Source organism: Anser brachyrhynchus, assembly GCF_964034855.1.
Source record: "Anser brachyrhynchus genome assembly, chromosome: 13".
NCBI classification, from domain to species: Eukaryota; Metazoa; Chordata; class Aves; order Anseriformes; family Anatidae; genus Anser; species Anser brachyrhynchus.
The window spans coordinates 11,250,237-11,269,996 of record NC_137708.1 but is presented as its reverse complement, the minus strand read 5'-3'; the positions used below and the strand labels follow the sequence as shown (position 1 = coordinate 11,269,996).

The window sequence follows — 19,760 nt, the reverse complement described above, 5'->3', positions numbered from 1 at the left end:
TTATATCAAGAGAAAATGTACCTAAGCACCAAAACCAGAAAATCTAAGTTCTCCTCTGGATATTAATAAGGTTAAACTGGAGAGTCAAGATTTAAGAGACTGCATCATTGGGGGTTTACTTTAGAAATACCTAATGATAGGTAAAAACTAAAATTTACTAAGAAATTCGTAATTCATTTGGAAGATAACGATAGACTTTTTGTGGTTAAATGTCTTTATATGGTGTAAGGATGCATTAAAAAGTCATAATGAATTATTAGATCTTCGAAATGCTCATTGGGTTGCTATGTCATACATCTTAATTTCAAACTTTAATGAAACAAACAATTGAAATATCATCAGAACTGAAATAAACTATCACACCGGTCCCAGGGTAACAGAGCTCAAATATAAACTGGCTTAAATTAGCACAGAGCATCTCAGCTTGCTCAGCTATGCAGTCAATCTGATGTTCCTTCTGAGGGCAGTAAAAAGCCACTTTGAGTGTTTTGAGACTGAATAGCCTACAGCATCTTGCATCAAGCAAAGGAATCCAAATCTTCTAGAGGGATTTCCTCTGGGAGCTTTGAAAAATGGTGTGGGGAGGAGCTTTGGCTGTTGCAATATTTTTGTCTCAACATTTTTGCTATGGCAGTTTGTTGCTATTTTAAATTATTTTGCTTTGATATATTTACTAGGAATAGAAACAATTTTGACATTTAGCTTTTACAGTTTAAGTTTTTTTTGCTAAATTTAAAATTGTCCTAATCCCAATTCAGAACTTTGCCAAGCTCTGGAATTTGCATTTTTAAATCATTTAGATAAGAACTGTCTGTTCTCTACACTTGCATTTAAGTCACTCACTGATATTATAGCACCTAGATTGTGGTTTTTTTCTATATTTGTGAGATTCTTCTTGGAAAAGACATTTATGCTTCCTGCAAAATTGTACGCTATCCAAAACTATTTTCAAACAAGCAAGATGAAATTTCATCTCACTCAAATGCAAAACAGTCCATTTGACCTCAAATGTAGCATTTTATTTTCAGGCACTTGTAATTTTTTCATGTTTTTGTTTCCTTTTTTTTTTTTTCTTAAAGGCAAAGAATAAAGGATTTTATTCATAGGAATGAAGTTAGTATTTCCACTTCTACAACAATTCTAGCCTTACAGCTTCTGTACCAAATGAGAGCAATCCAACTTCAATTTTAATTCCTTAAGGAATTGAAAAACTCTCTCTTTGCTCCAGTGTAGTTCTCAGACTGAGTTATTTTGGACTTCAGGAATTATGAAAGTTTTGTGCGCATTCTCTCCTACTGGGAGTGTGCCGCTTCCTGTGGTCAGAAACATGTACTAGATCTCAATTTCCTATCTCACATGTAACTGACCCAAATATTGGGACATGGAACCATGTATGTATTCCCTGCCCCAAAGCACTTGAGATCTACGTCCAGTTGCAAAATCACCAGTGTAATTAATGCACAGACAAGTTGATTCTTCAGAGATAAGAGCTGCTAAAGAAAAGAAATTTCTGCTATGAACACCCAACGCTTTTCCTTAAAACAAACTTGTGTAATATTTTCTATTGCAGAACATCTCCCTAAAGTACATTTTTGAGTTGCAAGCCATGAATTAGCTAGCAAAGATATCCACTATAGTGTTAACTCCAATGAATTCTGCTTGTGAAGTACTGCTAAAGGAAATAGGTATTGATTAAAGATATTGATTTCTGACAAAATGGAGGACTTGTCTCATTGCTGAATTTTGACTCTTACACTTTAAATAAGAAGACTTGATAGCAGTTGCTAAACCCTATTGTTTGTATTGCAGAGGTATCCAGAATCCCAAACTGAAATGTTCCACTGAACAAATACACATTAAAAATATTTTTTAAATATATATTAAAAACAAATAAATCACCAGTAGAAAGAGAGAATGGAATGAAATCTAAAACTACCTGTTTCATGGATTAAACCTATTCTTTGATTTGTGAGAATATTTGGATCTTTGTCTCCAAAGGCTAAAACTTCCTAGGTCAACTGAGATTGTGCAAGAGCAAGTACAAAGATGACCTTGGCTTTTCCTGGAGGTGGTCATTCAAATGCTTAACCAAATCCTGCCTACTTTAATATTTCTTTGACTTCACCTAAGATTCTCTGGCTGCTTTAACTGTGAAAAATTTTTAAATGTATATTTATACAATCTTTTATGGTCTGGTTATTGAGACACTGTCAAAACATCATAATTACACATCACTGCTTTTTAAGTCCACTAAAATTCTTCAGAGAACATGTAATGTTTTTTCGGGTTTCATTTTTTTTTAATTGAGTCTGACCTAGGCACAAGATCTGATTTCATGTTAGAAGACAAGTAATTTGCAAATCCTTCAGGCACGATTACACAGTTACTTTCTAGGATTAATTACTGCAACTGTTTTCTCATTGCCCTCCATAACCCTGACACTCTTTTACAGTTTCCATAAGTGACACGGAATTCTGCTCCTAGACTATTTTAATCTTGTATTACTAGCTTATGACCACATTTGCCCACCTGGCAAATATTTTGTTAACATCAGTATCATGTTGCATGTAATATTATTTTACAAATTCCATATCCTGTGCACAAGCTTCATGTGTTCTTTCTTTATGCTCGACTGTGTATCTTTCTGGTTATTGGTGCTGTTTTCCCTGTCATCCCTGAGTTTAACTGTGGGGTTTTGTGGCTTAGTTGATATGTGCTGTTTGTGTTCTGTTACAAATGTGATCAGATGCTGTCAGGTCTGACCTAGTACTCACTGAAGTCAATGAGAAGATGTACGTCGACCACGTTCATTCTAAAAACGCTGTATGTATCTTAATTCCTGTTTATAATATAATACTTGGAACAGTGTATCTTAGACCAGAGACACCGATATCTTGTGAGTAAAAAATTCATGGCGGGCTACTGAAAAGTCAGCCTAGCTTGCTGCAGACAGGCATTAATGCAATTTTAACTTAAATGTGCTGAATTCCTGAAGGAATTTGAAGGAATTCCAATATTACATAAATGTTCGTGTATTCAGCTTAGGTAAAGAAGCTTGAGTCAAACTCATATTGTCAACGTTCCTTATGTTCAACTCTGGTACAAGTTCTGTTTCAGATATTTATTGCAATAAAGCTAATGAGATTAATGTTTTTATTACTTTTATGATGAAAATATTCTTCAATATCACTGAATAATTCTGTGGTTTAAATAATGAGGTATAGTTAGTGGTCCCAAAGAAGTCTTGCTGCTGATTGTGGAGAATCCATTCATTTTTGGATGCTAGCTCTTAGTTTTTCTAGCTTTCAGATAATCTAGAAATACATCAGATGTTTTTCTTCAGTGTCAGCAATTGCTGTGGCTGTTACAGGATTGTTAGTTAACTATTTGCAAAACTGGAACAGAGTTATAGTTTAAAACAATAGTGAAATTGAACGTCTAACCTTTTTATCACTGTCTCTCGTTCTGTGCAGAGAGCGAGGATCACCATTGACCAAAGGATGGACCGTAATTTGAAATACAGGTATGTACATATGTTCAATCACCTTCTCAAAACATGAAGACGTGACAAGTGCCTGAAAATAGTTTGCTATTCATATTTTTCTGCATACACAGAAGGGAAAACTGTGCTTGACCTGCAGTAGTGAGTTTACCAGGGAACGCAATTCATCTATCAAAATATTTCATAAGGGTTCCATCAAAACTACAAGATAAAGCTTCACACGTTTTATGTAGGTTTGTCTACTCTCCAGTAGTCCCAGCTGGATACAAATATCTCCTATTTCATTGTCCCTGCACTCTGCAGGGATCCATTACTATTTCTACACATAATAAAATGCATCATGAGTTTGGGTGGCTCTGCCATCGAGTCCAGTTCAGCCTTTTTGAGTTTTACTTGACATAGTGCCTTTGAAAACAAAACCTAATATATGAATGAAATCCAGCCCCACTACTTCACTTTGAATGCCCTCTTATCATTTAGTATTAGTACACTATTAAAAAGTGGTGCTTCATTTTGGTCCTAACACACAGCAAGTGGGATGCTAGCATTTTCTTTGCTTTCTTAACATATGTAAAACAAAACAGGAACTGTTGATTTTTTTAAGTAATTTTCATTGTATGTGAGTGGGACAAAGTGATTCGTGTATACAGTTTTGTTTCTTTTCGCTTGCTGAAAAATGTGTAAAACTGCACTACTAAAAACATTCATCAGGCCTTTCTTCTGCAAAATCAAATTATGGTATCATCTCTGTTTTCAGACTGGCAAGATAAGCGTGTTGGAGGAATTTTATTGAAAGTAAATTCTGATATAAATAGAAATTGAAATGTGTAAAGGCAAAGATACTTTCAGTGTTTAATTTGAATTTACAGTTTGAAGGGGGGGGAGGAAATTTGTTGTTTTAATAATGAAATTGTAGTTTCTTGGTTTTTTTTCCCTTAGTCTATTAAATCTGTTAGTAGCTGTTAAGCTGAATATTTTTCCAGGAAGTTTATTTACACAAATTGCTATCCAAATAAAACAGGACTATTTGCGTATTCAAATATTTGTCACAATGCACTGCTCATCTTTCTCCCTTCTAGCTATAGGCTGTGGTTGTCTCTGCTTTTAGGGGATCTATTCTTTGTATGTGATTAACAAGGTATGTGAAGCAAAAGTTTGAGGTGAACAACTAAAATTAGGAAAGATCTAGTTAATCTTCCCTATACTGCCTCTCTGTGTATCAGTCTAATGGAAGCCACTCCTAAGAAATCTTCCCCAGGGCCTTAGAAAGTGCTTGATGTGAATGGCAAGGCATGCAAGTAACACATCGCTCAGTGATGTGTACTGCATGTAGGCTGTGGCCATTAAAAATGAGTAATCTCAGTATTTTATTTTTTAAGAGAAACTTAAGCCTTTTTTTAAAATTGCGAGCAAATCAGTGATCATTTCTGATGCAGTTTCTTAGCCTGGAAACATAAAGGAGGCCTCCCTATCTGTCCATATGAGGTGGTAATACTTTTGTGATGTTTTCTTTGACCCAAAATGTGAAAAAAAATCAAAAGGAGAACAGACCAGATTCAACGTACATCATGTTTTGAACTGAAGTACCAGCTCATTACCCACCTCATTTCTCCCTACCTAGTTTTCCTTGCTGCAGCATCAGCCTGCCATACGTCAGTGTTGTGAGTTTGCTGTGGGAACAGCCTGTTCTCAACGTAGGGAGGTCCCAGTAAAGTGCGGCAGCGCTGCATGCGTTGTGCCATGCAGGGGTGTGCTCATCTAAGAGGCAAGTTCCCTGGACTGACATCTAATGCCTGATCCTTTCTCACTGGATGTTTCAAGCACCGTCATCATAATAAACTGTATCTGTTCCCATGGCACTGCACTGAAGACTTGCATCAATGTGGAAGTAAGCTACATGTCATATGTATCATCTCTCACATATTTTTCAGGCATTGGGCACACACTGCTGCCTGATTTGTTTGAAAAGGCAGAGCTTTGTTTTTTGGCTTGGTTTTCTTCAGTAGACCTCTGACAAAGGCCTTAATTCCCAAAATGGAAAAAGACTAGCAAAGGAGCCCTTATGTATTGTATAAGAAATTTCTAGATGGAACTGAAAATACATTTCAGCACTGAACAATATAATAGGTATGAAAAATCGTATGAGGTTTGCATTAAAAAAGGCTTTCTTCAAGGGTTACTCAACTATTTTTAACCTCTTGATCTTCTATTTTAACTCCACCCCTTAAGAGCTAAAGTAGCAATCACATTAGCTAACTGCCTGGTGGATTTCTGGTCTTCGGCACGTTACTGGATGACTTGCTTTTACAGCGTGGTGCGAGTATTTTTAAATGAAGTAAGTCCCGAGAGTTAGGAAAGACAATAAAAGTTCAATTTAAACTTTAAGAAAATGTGCTGCCAAGCATTAATAAACCATTAGTTGGATATTACAGGGTCTCGATTTCATTTTCTCCTGGAAGCTCTGTATACCTATGCATGAATGTTATCACTTCTGACTCCGAAGTGCTATCCCAGGCACCTGCGTCATCGAGCTGGGGGAGTGCACTGTAACAACCACCAAATTCCCCGAACATAATTCTCCTCCTGCAGCTTTAGTCTTTGTGAAATGACATGTAAATTATGCACGTGGACATGATTGTGATGGTTACATTATATGTTCCTAAAAGGGATAGCCAGCTCGATATCCTTTTGTACTTGACTGACACCATTTAGAAACTATCATTAGATGACTGTTAATTGGGTTTATTATATTTCCATTATCACAAAAATATCTGAGCTATTATAGATGGATAGAACTAGCTCTGTTTCTAAGTAGAGCTATTTTTAATGAAGTCTTTTTCAACTTCTAGAAAGAAGTTCTGGAAAGAAAATGTGTATACCAATCACTTCGAAGCCTGAAATGCTAAGATGTGAATAGCTTGAATGGTTGACTAGTCATGATTTCTTCCCTTAGGGGAAAAACAGATCTGAGTAACAGGTACTAAGATTACCTTTTATGAAGATTTCAGTTTATAGATATGTAGAGACAAAAATCCTTACAGAAATTAGTGCTTAGAAGATGAAGCATCTTCTTGTAGCTGGGTGATGACTGAAATGTTTGTTTCGTGCCTTGAATTTCCTTTTTGTCAAGTCCTTTTCTTAGGCTGTCAGATTATTTCTGATGTGCAATAAATTAATGACAGCTGTGACTAACACTGGCTGGTGCTATGTGTTTTGAGGACTTTTTAGCATTAATCTGTTAAAACCATCTCAGGAATATCTTCAAAATGCTGAGGACTCCTTTCCAGTCCATTCCCAACATGTAAATTTGGCATCCTCCTCCTTATCTTTAAGATCCTCAGGTAGATTCCTGATTGTGGTTCACATACTGCATATTTGGGACCCAAAAGCAACATGTTCATAAATTCATTGTTCCTAAATTAACACAAAATCACTGCAAAATTTCATGTGTTAAACCAGGCTTTCCACAAAATCAAGGTATTTCTGAACCAAGTGCTCCAAGTAAACAGTCACTGATAGTTTAAGGTGAATGACTTTAAAATGAATTATGTAGCAAAAACCTCCTTTTCTTTGCTGTCTTGCCTTTAACTTTTTAACGTTAAAGTTATAAACCCTGTGTGGGGGTATGTGATAAGATTCTGAATGTCATTACTAATAACATAACAATGCTAAAATTCTTTATGTCAAGCAACACAAAATTAAGCAAGCTAGACCTTGAGTTCAAAGAGAAGAGGTGGTTTTAATGTAAATTAAAACAGATTCTTGCTGCCCACTAATCAAGTGTTTACCTGTTTCCATTAAAACTGCATTGAATTTAATCAGTATGCTTTCTAATGCATGCATTTCTCTCTAAATAAGAAGTGTATTTGTCATGAATATTTAAATTGGATTTTAAATCCATGAAAGTTTAATTTAAATAAAAAGTGGTGTTTTTCAGGGCTGAAAGTTTAGTGTCTTCAAATTCTATTCAACAGTTGTAAGCAAATTTTAAAGTTAGCAGTCTTGAGGGAATCAATCTTAGCATTTAGGATTAATTGTCTTTAATTGAAAGATGCTAAAATGTAACTGCACATTTTATGTACTGTTACTTGTACATAAAACTTAAATATTTGTTTCTTATAGCTAAACAGAGCTAATGAATAATTCAGAAATTAGAACAGTACAGAGTATCTTAATGTAAAAATGTGTGTATGGCAATAATTTTTAAGACATGTTTTGCAGTTTTCACTCTAACACTGAGGAGGGTGTGGGAGTAATATTCTTTATATAATATTCTGTCGTGATATTCATAACTTTTCAATATACATATGTAAACTCCAGGTTTATTTTTGATTCCTATTCTTACCACAGAATTGTTTATATTTACATTTCCAGTATATTTTTGTTTTGTAATGATAAAGAATTGAGTTCTCCTGTACAATGGTATTTGCTAAGAAATCAGACCAGAATAAATGTCCATTAATTTTGCATGAAAAAGAATAACACAGTTGTCTAAAGCAAAAAAATCTCATTCTTACCTATTAGTTGAACTAACTGGTCACTGTGAATCCTACAAAACTGGACATTTGTAGAGTCCTAGTCTTCATTGTAGTTTGCATTTCATTTTATTGATAAATAATTCCGTTCTTGTGAGAAACCCCTTTATTGTTCAAGATAGCTGTTCTCCAGATATTTTTTTATTTTGCTATTACTGATTCAGATATTGGCTATTGATGGTTTCATATGATTTTAATGGATTGTTTTAAAGCAAGCACAGGCAATTGGGGCTTGAACTGCATATTTGATTCAAGTGATCTAAACAAAATAGATCAGTGTTGAAAATTATCATATTTTTGCTGTATAAATTACTGAATCAATGTCACATCTTAAAAGAGAAATGTAATAGATACATCCATAAAATATGTAGAAGTCTTAGTCAACTCGAGTCCTACACTAACTTGAACATGGTACAAGTCCGGTGGGATACGGGACAACTTATTTGGATGGGGTTTATCCTTAATGCTGACAACAGTAAAAGCAGCAAGGACCTGAGTCAAGACTGTACTTACAGGCGTTGAATTTCTGACAGCATGAATTTCTCACAGCAGTGCAGCCACTGTCAGGTTTTCAAATATACACTGTTTATTTGAGGGAAGAATGCCCTTGGTAAATTTTGGTGTTGGAATAGCACAGCACAGGTAGCTTTACTCCCCTTTGGGACCAGGTTTGCCCTGCTGTCCTGGCCATTGTCAGGATCAGGGTTGTTTTTTTTGTGTGCATTAGAACATAGTGTTTGAGCAGAGAGAAGTGGCTAACCAAACCTAACTGCATCTTATTCAGATCTCGTTGGAGAAAAAAAGGTTTGCCTATGGTAATTCCTGTGAAGGAGTATTATAAATTCATACACACATAAAAATGCAGCACTTCATGCTCTAGGTAAAACCCAAAATTCGAGGAAGCAAGGAGTTGGCAAAGCATGAATAAGTTAATTTATCTTCAGCAATTTAGAGCACATGCTCTCCTGATTTAGCAGTCCTGTGTCTCCATCGTAAGCTAAACAGACCAGTGACAACTCAGCTTCCTGTGAGCAGGTAATGTTTCAAGGCAGTTGAAGTGAAGCACTTAGCAAAATCTTGGTTCTGTTGAAATTGAATTGACAGTTATAAAGGACTTGAGTGAAGGCAGAAAAATGCCACCGCTTTTCCAAAACCGGGGCTACATTCCTGCATGGCTCTGACTTGCTTCTATTTGGCCTTGAAGGTTCATCCCGGATAAGCTGGCAGCAATGGAGTCGTATTGAAGGTGTATTATTCATGATGTTCTTTAAACCAGCACACAAGTGCCTGCAGCAAGGGCTCTCAGCAGGCTGGTTATCACCACTCGTCTCCCTCGCAGGGGTCACATATTGCTGCTTTGTCACTGAGTCAGTTAACTGTTGCTGGAAGAAGGAAGGTTGGAGGCAAGCAGCGTAAATGTTCCTGAACAGATGCATTGTACCATGATACTGTCTGTCACTCAAATTCACCAGGTGCAGAAAATGTTATTCCTTGCTAGAGGAGCATTGTTTGAGCAGTTTGAGAGGCTTTCTCAGTATTAAGTGCTAATGCATCCTAACAGACATGATACATGGCAAAGACGTTACCTGAGGAAGAAGCAGCAGACACAGGCAGGGGTAAGCCTTGACAGGGGTTGTTTACACTATGGGCAAAAGAAATCTTGAAAGCCTTGGAGCTGATGGCAGAATTCCCTTAAGCTTTAATGAAACTGGATTTCACTCTGGATTCTTACTCATGACACTTGCTTCCTCCAAATTTTATGTCCTCTCTTCTTCCCTGCCTTTCTTTTCAACAGTGCTATTTGAGCGTCATTGAGGTAGAGCAATACGGCTGCTTCCATGCCATGGTTGAAGGACTTGGTCACAAGAGGTGTAGAAACAGCCTGTGAAAGTCTCAGAACAAAGTCCTGAATGCATTTCACAGATATTAGTTAATGTCTTCATGACTGGACTGCCCCCTTCTTCCTCTACTTTGCTGCCAGCATCCCTATTTTGTTTTTTGAGAGTAATTTGGCCCTGTATTATCTGAAAACTGAATGTGAAATTAAGATTCTTTTGTAGGAATTTATGATGTTATTTTTAATAAGCTCTTGAATGATTAGAAACTGAAATGAGCTTTCAGACTGACAAATTTGTTAGAAACATTATAGTTATGGTGAACTGCCTGAATCTTGGAGAGAAGTCAAACTCCTCCAGCTAAAATATATTTGAGTATCTTTTTTTGCCATCAGTTATTATATAAGGTAGCTTTTTAGGACTTCTTTGTGGAGTTTGGTACTTCACTCAGGTGTCACTAACAGCCATTGTAGTAAACAAAAGTGATGTTTCCTTTTATTACTTTCTCTAAAGTTGCCTAGGAAATGATGTATGTAAGCATGCTTCATTTCTTTTTTTTTTTTTTTCAATAAGGACTATTTGCCATAGTGGTGTGAGTGCTTCAATGAGGAACTCCTCTCCTTCACAGCCTTCATCCATTCAAGTGCCCTTAATCATGAAATTTTCTTCACTTCATCCTTAAATTCCTTCACAGACGTCTTGTCTTAACTTTGCTGACTTCACTGTTATGTTTTTATAGAATATGGCTTTGTTCTGTTTCATTTGTAATTGTGCTTTTTGTGGATTGGTTTCATGGCTGAATATTATTCATTTAATGAATATATACCTCACACATATGTGCCTTTTTGACATGCACAGCTACTTTTCATGTTATAGAGAAATGTGGTCTATGCTCTATGGCATGTAGCTTTCGGGGATGATTCTCAGACATGTATATAATTTCTGCAAAGCAGAGCATCTCCTGCGCATCCCTATGCATTGAACAGTGTCTAAATATATTTCTGCGAGTTCAGTGAAATTTTCAGAGGCTATGTAATGTCTAAACAGACAGAAAGATGGGTTTGTGTACTCAGCTTGGCCAGACTTAATCCTTGTGACAAGTAGACAGTCAAGCTGTTGAAGTTAGTGTGTAAAGTGGCCAAAAAAGTATTTTTCTAGAGTTTTCAGAAACATCACAGAAAAAAAAAAATATATGTAACCTCTGAAAGAGATCGACAACATGGATGGTATTATGCTAACCTCTGGGATCACTGAAGAGGTCAGACTATCTGAACTGTTCTGAATTCGCAGGTAAAGGGAAGAAGAGCAATGGCTTTATTTAATGTACTTGCCTTCATCATGCCCGTACAACAGAAACCTCACTGCCTACAGACTTAAATGAGAAATGTATGGAGGTGACTTCTGCCTCATGCTCTTGTCGGGAATTGCGTTGACTGCTGTCAGAAACCACTAGCAATGGCTTAAAATATTGCATCATCTTACAGGTAGGATTTTTGTAATGAAGAAAATAAGTGAGCTGCCTGTACAAGTCACGTGTTCTGAATCTGACTATTGCCTCACTGTAGATATCAAATGATTATGATTAGATAATTATGATTCGCTAGCATTGCTACTTTGTACGGGTAAGTGTGGCTACGTGTAATTCAGTAAAACAGATATTTTAACATGCAGGTAATACCAAGGCACTTAATGTGGATTTATTTCATGCTGGAAAACCTAATGGTTGATTTATTGCCACCTCTCGCCATCCATCTTCCCCGTTACCCTTCAGTACTTTCTTTTTTTAACATTCTCATAGAGGCAAATAACGTTTTAGAAGAAATGAAAATCATTACCTTTTTGCTGACAGTCAGAATGGTAGAAAGGCTCCATCTTCCTAAAAGGATTTTGTTTTCCTTACAGTTTATGCATTTAAAGGTTATCTTTAGATTGAAAGAATACCATTTGCTTTCTCAGACTCTGTTGAAAGGATTCCTTCCTCTAACTTTTTTTAAACAAAGGAATTCAGCACCAGAATTTTTGAAATATTATGCCTATACTATATAAACCTTTTTCTGAGGGGGAAAAAAAAAAGCATGCAACACTTAGCATTTCCCATGATATCTCTTGTGGACCGTGGCTGAGAAGAGAGTTTCAGAAACCCAGGACTGCATTTGCTGACTGGGTGCAAGCTAAGAACTGTCTCAAAGGCCAGTTGTTGAAGAAAAACCTTTCTATAGGAATTCCTAAAATTCACCTTTTATTTTTGTTTTCTATATATATTTCTTCCGTACAAAGCAATTTTGGCTTAATGTTTACATTGCCTGTGAAGCTGACTTTTAACTGTGTCAGTTGATCCTTGTCTTAACGCAGCGTAGAGAATCTAGCCCGTTTCCTGTTGAAATGTTAGTTCTACAGGATTAAAAAACAAATCAGTAATTATATTACCTTGTAGTTTTATAGTGCATTTCTCTTAAATTCTAAAGCATTCTACCTGGTGGATCATTGTGTCAGCACTGGCCAAAACTATCAAAACCAGTCTCGTGCCAGACGAGGAGCGGCGATGGAGAGGCAGGCTTATTCTTGTGTTCCGACTCTTGAATGCAGTTGTTAGTCTCTAGCTTCTGACTCATGGCTCCTTTCACAGAAAGAAAGCAATGCATGTTAATTTCTATTTTTTTTTCTAAATTACTTGGAATATCTTTAATAAATGGGGGAAAAAATCACTCAATTTTGCTTATTTTGCTCCTTAAAACAGAGAATCCTAAAAAGCTTAACGACAAACAAAATAGTTTTAAAACTATTTTCAGTCTTGAGAAAGAAGCACTGGACCCACATAAATGGTTCTGGTATGTTCACCTTCCCCATCCCAGTGCTTTTAATTTGACTGTTCCTATCGACTGCCTTGCTACAGTTGAGTATGAGATGCCTAATGTAATCATAACTTGCCATCTAGTGGCGTGTATGTGAAGGACCACGTCTCGAAATCAATCGAGTTGTGTTCGCTTTAGGGGGATTCCTGTGTGCATGCTTGCTATCCCACAGGGGAACCCAGCTTTTTAAGCCGTGGCTAGATGCTGTTTCTATAGCATGTAGTAAAGAGGTCGTTTGTGATTGAAACAGGTGATATATTGCTGCTGAGCTTGTGGTGGGCCAGAGAAACTGTGAGACACGATAGGTAAGAGGAATACCAGACACAGCTTCATATATTGCAGTCATTTTTAATTTTGTTAATTTTTAGTAATATTTTTTGCCAAAGTGTATAGAATATTCATTTAGAATAATGCTTGTCTTATACACCTGCAACAATGCTGGTGGCATTGTAAATTCCTGTGTTACTTCTATATCCTTCATTCATGTGACAACATTCGAAGCAGGTAGTTTGCAAACAAGATGAAAGCTACTTTGGAGAAATGTTCTGAAACTGCTTACAGTCTGATGCAAATATCAAGCAAAGTGTTTGAATTTACAGATGGTGAGCTGGGAGCAGTGTCATCTTTGCTCAACATAAGCCCAGATAGTAAAGGCAGTACTATGTCAATGTCAAGGAAGGTGAGGTGAATATAGACTTCTGTGCTAGTTAAATGCTATTTGTGTCACTACTGCTAATCAGAGTGGTCATAGAATAGCCCAGGCTGGAAGGGACCTTAAAGCCCATCCAATTCCAACCCCCCTGCCATGGGCAGGGATGCCACCCACTAGGTCAGGTTGCACAGGGCTTCATCCAACCTAGAAGGGCCTCATCCAACCTGGATGTATATACAATATGCTCCTTATGGTATACGAACTTAACTCTATAGCTTCTTGCTGTCATTATTACAGAAAATGGAAAACAGCTGGTCTCTGGAGTGCCAAAACTGCTCAGCTAGAGATCTGAAATTACAAGAGTGCTAGGCACTCTCCCAGGAATACAGAGCCAGCATTTCTAATAAGGCCCAGAAGACAGTACTGTTAATGTTCATATGACTATACTATGTTGCAGCTTCTTTGAAAGAAAATAAATATTAAATTGCAGCCTTGAGATATGATCATTTGAATCTAATTTAGTGTGCACAGCAAGCTTTTAAATTATAAGTGGGCACTCTTGTAAGACTGAAAACACCTAGCTTTTTAAGAATTGGTAACTTTAGATATTTACTAATGCAGATTTATATTCAGTTGTTTAAAGGCACTATGTATTATTGAAAGATAGATATAGTGGCGCATGTTTGCAATCATGTGATTTATGGACTCCTAGTTGCAATACCACAATATGAAAAATCCTATCAGTACAATTGTTGTTCCCATTTTGGGAGGGGGGGATGTATGGGAGGTTTGTATCAGATGGTAACGTGTCCACCACAAACTGATACCTATTTGAGTCCAGTTTGACTTTGACTGGTCTAAAATCCATGTTGTGAAAGTAGCATTTAAAAGTGTATGGAGTTTGGATCTGCCTCCATAAAGTGCCTGTGGCCTAAGATCTGTGCTGCAGATGAGATATGCATGCTCATTAGGATAGAAACTTTCTGAGCTGTGGTGGTCAAATATGTGGTAGCTCAGCAGTGGCCCACCAGGGTACAAGCATGGTTTCATGAGGAGAGAGGGGGGAAAAAATCAATTCTCCAGAGCTAGAGCTAAAGCTTCCTGAATTTCTAATTTGAGCCTGCTTCTCGTGGTCAGAAAAAACAACATAACCAAGAAAACATACCTTGAAATATGAAACCAAACTATCTAATATGGAGTGTTAAAGATGGGCCAAAGTATATTTGATATAACTAAGGCTTTTTTCCTAAGGCTTTTTTCCTTTTTCATCTGTTTCTTTTTTATTATGGGGAATTTCATTTCTGATTATGAACAAAATAGTTTTCCTGTACCTGGCTTCACTGTAGTGTGTGATTCGGTGTGTTTATTAACTAGGATTTTGTGCACAGACACATCTTGGATCGTCAACTACAAGAAGCCTAGGATAATGAACGAATACGTGCTAGGCCTAAATCGAGCAGCAAGCCTCACTGAATGAAAGTATACATCTCAGATATATATACCTGTGTGACTTGAAATCAAAGTTACCCACAATAGGTTCCTGTTCAGGTAAACCACTGAGTTATACTCTGCAGGGAAAGAGACAGCATAGAAGGTGTTCATTATTTTCCTTCATCTCCATTTCAAAGAAAGTAAAACCAGCTAGTAAGGAAGAAAAGTGATGGAAAAAATGGGGGTATATACAGTGTGTTTACTTCTAACAGTCTGGAGGAGTCCTGGGTTTGTACTGTTCTTGTACATGAAGTCCTCCACTGACTGTAATTTGCATGCACCCAGTTCAGCCGCTGTTAAAGTGTTCATGCTTCCAATTCCTACTTAATTTTTACTTTTCAGCTGAAATCAGTGAAAAGTTGAGAACTTCAAATCAAGAATTTTAATTACAGTATGGGTTTAGCCTGTTGTGTCATTCTTGTCTTCTGGATTGCTTGTACAGTGAGATATTGTGAGCTTGATCCTGCACTGGAAACATTAAAGATAGTTTTTAATTGTAGGAAAGTGGATGGGAAGGCAGTACAATTGATAATTGGCCAGAGCCATCTGTCCTGGCTAAGAGAGATGTTTTAAGGTCAAGCTCCCTTGCTAAAAACCGGAGGAGGAATCATTTGTCATGTTTTGCCTCCCAGGAATTCCAAATTTGAAAACATAATCCAATTGAAACAATTACTGATTCTCCTTGTTTATGTAAGATAGTCATAGAATATAGAATCACAGAATCATTTAGATCGACAAACACCACTGTGATCAAGTCTAACTATCGTGTAACACTGCCAAATCTACCGCTAAACCATGTCCCTAAGCACCACATCCACGTGTCCCGTAAATACCTCCTGGGATGGCAGCCTGTTCCAATGCCTAAGCACGCTTTCTGTGAAAAAAAAAATTCTTCCTGACATCTAAAATAGAATCACATAACAATTTCGAAAAGACCATTGAGAAGAGATAATACTAACAACTGTCAACAATGTTTCTAGCGCACACCTGGGATAGTCCTAGGACTGCAAGGAACAGTGGGAAATGGATTTAAGTGTCCTAAGCCTCCCTTGTAAAGAAAGTTTTTCACTTTAAAGATTGCAGGGAATGCTTTAGCAATTGAAAATCACAGATGCATCCTGATCTTTTTAGAACTTCAGGAGTGCTAGATGTCCCACGGGTCATGAGTGGGGTAATCCGGATTTATGTCATTATGTCACTTTCTAATGGACATTTAGTGCAGAATTTGTGGGCAGTGACAGCTCCTGGGCCGGCAGAAGCCTCATTCAGAATTTAGAGCCTCATCTCTCCTTCAGGAGATTAGGCCAGTGGAGCAAAGGTTCACAGTTTTTTGTTACCTGTCATGAAATGAAGTCATATTCTCCAAATAAGCTTTCAGCAAAGGTGGCATATAATCAATCCCAGATAAATTGTCATCTGTCATCTGTTTGAGGAAAGGGGTAAAAGGCAATTACGCATCACGTTGAACTTAGCAGCTGCTTATTTTGCAGGAAAGAAAAGTGGAAATGTGGTATTTAGAATATTTTGAATATTTTAGACATGAAACATGCTGATCCATTTGCCAATTGATCAATATTTCAAGAGTCTCCTTGGAATGAATCCATATTGATCTCCATCCAAAGTCACTAGCAGTAAGGCTAATCCAATTCTGGTAATGGTAAGACAGGCTTGTCACAGATGTAGAATTTTGTTTAATAAAACACTGGGCAAAGGAAAAAAAAAAGGCAAAAGACAAAAACGATGTGTGTAGTTTTTTTAAAGGTATAATTCAATTTGTGGTTCACTGTGGTATGTTCTGTGTTAACGCAGCAGGCTTATTCACATCTATATAGAGGATGATTCAAATACTGCCTCGCTCCCCTAAGCTGGGATTTAAACTGGCTCTGCTAGCCCAGCTCTAGATAAGAGTGAACAAAATCTTTATATGTGCCAGCGTATAAAGATATAAAATCTTTGTATGTGCCAGCAACTCCCAAAGAAAATCCTGTAGCATAGCTCTACCATGCTACCTCTTCGGTGCCGTAAGGTTAGTAAGCAGTAAGGCCAGGCATTAATTCCTTATAGGAATATACCTGAAAGGAAATATTGAAGAAGAATTTCCTGGAAGGAAATTCTAACTTACCTGCGTACTTCTGATCAAGGCTAGGAGTCTTGAGCAACTCGAGGGAATGTAATAGGTATTTTAATACTGTCAGAGTGCCATTAGCTGAAGGCTATGTCATAAGACTTGTCTATACTGTAATAGCCTTCACACATCTGCTCTGAATTCATTAATGGTACTCATAAACTTTGTAGTCTTGACTTACAGTGTACTGCTTGAATTGAAGTGGTTAAGATGTATTTCCTGCATTTTTCTTTGAATACGCCATTGCAGATATGCCTATTATGTAATTTTAAGGAATGTTCCCTGTTCTGCTGAAGACAGGGAGTATCACCGTCTCTAGTCCATCATGAATCTTCCTATGATTGGTCTTTTCTGTGCTCTGGCTCTTCATTTGAATTATCAGTATGTAGCTACATTCCTTTCTTCAGAGGGGAAAAAAAACACCCCCACATAAAATAAAAACATTAAGAGCATCTAAAGTAAATTCCCCACAAAAGACATTAAAAATCATAGTCACGTGTGCATGGTATGTGCATATATAGACATATTTAATATGCAGAGATATTTTAAGCCCAGTTTACCAGGCTAACAAAACTGCTAAGAAAATTAAAATACATGTCAAAATAAATACATGTCAAAATAAAATACTGAGTCAGAGAGTCTGTCTTGGAAAAAATAATTCCTTAAAAACAAATTCATATGGATCTTCTATTATTATTTTCAGTAATAGTGTCTAATTAAAAATCTCAGTGTTCCTGAAAGCTCCTGCTTTATTCACTTAGTCTGTAAGAATCTTTTTCCTTTTATGCAACAGTGATCCAAAACTAGCCTTAGAGAAAATATTTGGTGTTGGCTTTATGGTGATTACTCTTGTGCTGCTGCGTGGAGTTGGCTGGTGTTGTTTATTCTAGTATGCAATTATACAGTCTTGTCAGAATATTAATAGGGCTATTTGCAATCAGATCTGAACAGATGGACCTAAGCACAGATGCCACTTCTGCTTTCTTTTCAGGTTTTCCATAGCTATAAGAGTCTAGTTACAGAAATTCAGCATAAGCATTGAGTCCCAAGTCATTCTAAATGTGGTTAGTAAATATACATTTTTTTTTCTTTAATGAAGAAAGGAATGTATTAATGCATGTCAAGCAAAATGTGCCTAGACAAAGGAGGAGGAGAGTGGTATCCTGTACATTTAAAGCCTTGGTCAAAGTTACAACCGCCTGGGGAGCCTTATTTAAAAGATGACATTAGGAAATGTTGGGCTGACTTGCTCATCTAACTGCAGAGGCTGCTGTAACACCTGATACAGCAACCTCCCTAATGGAGAGTTGCTGCTTTATCTTTACAATGGTCCAAGCAGCAGGAGCATGCAGCTGCAGGGCAGAATTACACTGAGGTCCCACTGACAGCTCTCTTCTTCCCTGCCTGGCACAGAAGTGCAAATTTTGAGCTTTTTACCCAACCTGGGTAGCTTAACTGAATTTTGCTTTCTCGTTGATATTCCGATTGCTGTTACTGAGATGGAGTTGCCTTCTTTATTTTTTCTTTTAACAATTAAACACTGTTGCTTGCTTTCTTCTGTTCACTAAAACTTCAGTTCTTGACTTCCCTAGTGAGCCAGCAGACGATATGCCAAGATTAGTTTCTAAATGTCTGTTCAGCACTGAGCTCTGCTGGAGTCTTATTTAAACTGTACTCTAGAACTCCCAAAGAGCTTTCACTTGAATATACAGCTAGAAACTCTTTCGGTAACATTCAAATGACTTATTGAGTGTGATGATACATCAGCTAACATTAATTTTAAACCTAGGCCATTTCACTGGCCCCTAATATATATGAAAATATCTGAGAACAGAATCCAAAGATGCATTTTGTTTCCAAGCTTTTTTTGCATCCTGATACTTAATGGAAATGGAATACATGTCAATGAAAGTGATTAAATCTTTGGATGGTAGAATATGACATCTATCCAGCCTTCATTTCACAATAAAGTTTTAAAGTATTCTTTAGTGACATTTCTCCACATCTACATTTTAAATTCACCATAAATAAATAATAAGAAAAAAGTCTTGTAGTTGCATCACTTCTTGGCATCCCTGATAAACTTGCTTATTAAAGAAAAGAAAGTTTTGCTTCTCGGAAACAATTAAGGAGATAGATATTCTTCTAAAGAATGGGTGGGAGGGGAGAAAAAAACATACAAATCTTTCAGCAGCTCGTGCATATCAAAACCACCAGATTTCTGCAAGTTTTAAGACAGTGTAAAAATATTTGGAGGTAAGAGATTTATAGTTGCAAGTTCAACTGTCTTAAAGATTTTTTTTTCAAAGTACCTTGCCTTTAAATATATATATATATATATGTAACATGACAGTAGTGTAAAGCCAGTAATGTATGTTGGAGTAAGGACTTTGTGAATGTTTGAATACACACTTGTTAATTAGAAATTCTGTTCAATCCAGAGTCATAAAAATAATGTAACAAAGTCATTTTTTTCTTATGCTTGATGGCCACTAACTCTCTCCATCCATTAGTCTCATTGTGGCTTTTATGGTCAATTTTCAACAGGACTCACCCTCAAAAAGTAGCCCGTATTTTAAGCTTTTTTGAAAATCCAAATGCTTTTGATGTCTAAATGCAGAGTGTTCTGTTGTGGCAATCTGCTCCAGTGTGTTGACAGAATAATAGAATAATGCTTCATTTAATAACACTACAATTTTTTATTTCAAATTGCAATAATTTGAGAAGTCTTTAAAGAAATAATAATAAAAAAAACCTTCTGGGAATTC

At 36.7% G+C, this 19,760-nt stretch overlaps 1 long non-coding RNA gene across 2 annotated transcripts in view; it reads left to right on the top strand.

Annotated features, from left to right (window-relative positions):
* Positions 1–19,760, top strand: part of LOC308177426 — a 55,038-nt gene that overhangs the window by 21,979 nt on the left and 13,299 nt on the right. For both annotated transcript variants that reach the window (XR_013939103.1, XR_013939104.1), the window contains exon 2: positions 3,474–3,523. This is a non-coding gene — a long non-coding RNA (uncharacterized lncRNA). The remainder of the gene's footprint in view (positions 1–3,473; positions 3,524–19,760) is intronic.